This window comes from Nicotiana tabacum, chromosome 11, assembly GCF_000715075.1.
Source record: "Nicotiana tabacum cultivar K326 chromosome 11, ASM71507v2, whole genome shotgun sequence".
Taxonomy (NCBI): Eukaryota; Viridiplantae; Streptophyta; class Magnoliopsida; order Solanales; family Solanaceae; genus Nicotiana; species Nicotiana tabacum.
The window spans coordinates 34128285-34131819 of NC_134090.1; the positions used below are offsets into that span (position 1 = coordinate 34128285).

The 3535-nt window shown below is 34.9% G+C and overlaps 1 long non-coding RNA gene across 1 annotated transcript; it reads right to left on the reverse strand.

Moving 5' to 3' along the window:
• Positions 1 to 304: 304 nt before the first annotated feature.
• LOC107815587 (uncharacterized) lies at positions 305 to 2365 on the reverse strand. The gene is made up of 2 exons (XR_001654762.2): positions 1978 to 2365; positions 305 to 634 (listed from the first exon to the last, which is right to left on the reverse strand). It is a non-coding gene; the product is annotated as an uncharacterized LOC107815587 (long non-coding RNA).
• Positions 2366 to 3535: the final 1170 nt, after the last annotated feature.

The window sequence follows — 3535 nt, forward strand, 5'->3', positions numbered from 1 at the left end:
AAACAATATTTTGCCTTTTATCTTTAAATGGTTGAATCAATGACATTTCATGCTCTATCCTTTCTAATGCCAAACTTGTTGCTTACTAGCTACTCGAGTAAATTTTACATCTTAAATCTGGAGCAATCAACTCAAATATGAAAGGTACTCTGAACCAAATGGGAACCATCTAAACACTAAGATTTTGCTGTACTAGGAATTTATATGATTACTTACAAAATGACTAGTGGTGTTACATTACGAAAAATCAAAAGGACACAATGGGAAAAGGTTACTGATATATGTTGTGGAAGATACAGAATTCTATTTTTCTGCAACATGTTATTTTTCTCATTATTGTACGTACAATCAGCTAATTCTACATATTATGTTGACATCCATTGTCTTCGATCCTCAACAAAACTACACCTCATCATAGTATACGAGGTAGTTGATTTGTACTTTAAATCTCTCCAGAATTCCAACCAAGTGGGACTAGGTAAAAAGCTAAAGCAGGGATTTGGTTTAGTGCACGGAATCTACAGGATTACTGAAGACGGTCAGGCATGGAAGGCATGGAATCACAGAATCCTCCCTTTCCTGAAATTGTTAACTGAACTTTCCAGCAGCAAACATGATTACATGGTTATCAGATCTACAAGTATACCACACTCAATGTTCAAACATGGATCATCATTTAAAGAACAAATCAGATTCCAATAGATGCTATGTCGACTCTAAAGTGATTTAAACATCATGAACTTCCTTAAGCTTAAGACATAGACAAATCAGTCATCAACATAGAAAAAAGGAAAAGAATTTGTAAGCAAAATTCAGACAACAGGAACATCAATTCAAATTTTCATTTATACATTTCCAAGAGACACCATAGATGAGATTTCAACATACCTAAAGCAGGAATCAAAAAGCTGAGACCAAATAAAGGTTAGAAAACTAGAAAGAAATCTTAACAAAACCAGGCAGCAGAAACAGCTCCAAATGCCAGTTAAAATCAGTTTAGAACCCAGAGAAGTCAGCTTCAGTTTTTGAATTACTTTGCTTACAAAATCAATCCCAAATCCTGTTATTTTTCTTCTTTTCAAACTTTTTTTTTTTTTTATGTTTTCTGAAACTTAAAAGGAAGCTAGAATTCAGAAAATTTGCTCTACTGAAGATTGAAAGAATTCTGAGAGTCCCGAGTGAAAATAGTGAGTCCAATATGAGAGTGTATGTGTACTTTAATGCAGAAAAATAAGAGCTATTTTGGGAATATGCCAGCCTTCCCTAAAATTTAGGGAAAAGGCATCTTTACAATAGACCATCCAATATTCCTCCTATTCTTTCCCAGCCCCTTTTACCCCTCTGTATTTACCCAAAATTGACCTAAATTTCCCTGTTTTTACTGCACCCTAGACCTTCTAGACACTTTCTAGCAGTTATATGAAGATTCTTTCAATTTCAAAACTCTTAATTACCCTTTAGGGCTCTACTATTTTCCTTTCAAACCATAACAGAAATCTGGGCCTTAAGACTCAATAGGCCTACCTGTCAAACAAGGCAGGCCCCCAATCCATTTTCAAGACAGGCCATAACCAATATGATTCTGCTAATTAAAACAACCGAATTCAAACAAAGCTATAGAAATTCAAAGATAACCTAAATTAACAAAGAAACGATTAAGATTAAAACCAATTATCTTAAACATCTAAAATCTACCAATCCGTCTCCTAAGAAAAAGGTTAAACCAAAATAGAGATAGCAATTCAGAGTAAGAAACAATAACTCAACCCTAACTTAGGTCATAAAAATCTGAGAAATTGATAAATTCTAAGGCATGCAACGATAATTAATCTAGTTAAGTAAATGTGACCAATCTCATATGAAACCGACTTGAACAAACAGGCATGGATAAACTCTCATGCCACTAAATTAACAATAAGACCTTACATACCACAGAAGGAATTAACAGGTCTAAACATGAAGAAAGAAGAGGATCACCTTTGAAAACAACAAGACCAGGAAATCGCCGGTCGATAGTCGATATCGCAACATGAGCATTGACTCGCACGTATCGGCAGAACTAATGCTACATGTAGCGATATTGATTACCATATTGGGGCGGAGAAACAAGGCAGCGGAGGATTCAAGGCTTTTGATCAAAGATTAGATTATTTTTCCTTTAGGTCTAAGATCTGAAATTCGTGAAGATTGGTCGACTTTCTGTTGAAATTAATGGGAGATTAGGAATTAGGAGGAGTTAGAGAGTGTAAGGTGTGAGTTTGGGGTTATTTGGCCGGTGGCCACCGTGGGCGATTTCCGGCGACGCCAGTGGTGGTGGAACAAAGAAAGGGAGGAGAGAGGTCTGAGAGGTTACTGGGGTTGGGGCATTAGTTACGGACTGTTGGATTGGGAGATATGGAAGGATGAGATCAAACGTGACCAAAACGAGGTCGTTTTGGTTATTTGGTAGGGTGGACTGGCTTTTAAACGGGTTTGGGGCTGGATTAGAGTGAGATACCGAGGGGAATTTGGCAAATGAAATTATTTGTAAAAATTGCACGGGACACCCTATTTGGTCGCCCCCATTTAACCTATACTTATTTTTTTTAAAACTTTTAATTTGTACTCACTTTTTAAATAACTTCAGTCTCCTTTTTTCTTCTTCTTCTTGTCACACCTCCTTTTTCCGCACCCCGCGAAGGGCGTAGGGAGTTTTTTCCAATTAAAGGACAATCGAAACGGGATTTATTTATTTATTTCAGAGTCGCCACTTGGGAGATTTAGGGTGTCCCAAGTCACCAACTTTAATCCCGAATCGAGGAAAAGAATGACTCCATATTACAGTCTGCGTACCAGAAATCCGGATAAGGAATTCTGTTAACCCGGGAGAAGGTGTTAGGCATTCCCGAGTTCCGTGGTTCTAGCACGGTTGCTCAATTGTCATATTTGGCTTATTTATCTGATTTTAATACAATTATGAATCGATGTGCCAATTTTAACTTTTTACCACTTTATTATTATAATTATTATTTTTTTTAAAAAAAAAAATTATGAACATCGTTTAAAACATGTCTTTGGATTACGTCACATGAAATGCACCCGCAATCCGGAACATATTTTATTCAATGTTTTAGGATTTAGATTTGGGTTGCATGAAATGCGCATCCGAGTTTAAGAAGGTAAAATTAATTAAATCGCGCCTAAAGAGTCTAGCGCGTCATTATCTTTGGGGAAGGAAGTGAAATTCACTAAACAATCCATCCCAAATTCTAAGTAAATTTTTTTAAAAAAAAAAAATTTATTAAATAAATAAATGAGATTGGAGAATCCTGTAAATTTTTGTATTATTTACATCTATTTATTTTTAGCGAAATCCTTCCTTATTTTAAGAATATCCTTTAATGACTACCTTTTTATTATTACTAAGTTTATCTATAAATATAAAATCAATATCTACATTCTTGAAAATAACATATTAAATAGAAGAGAAAAACAAATATTAACAGAAAGTAATAAAAATTATAATCATAAATACAACATGGAATAGTCAAAAAAT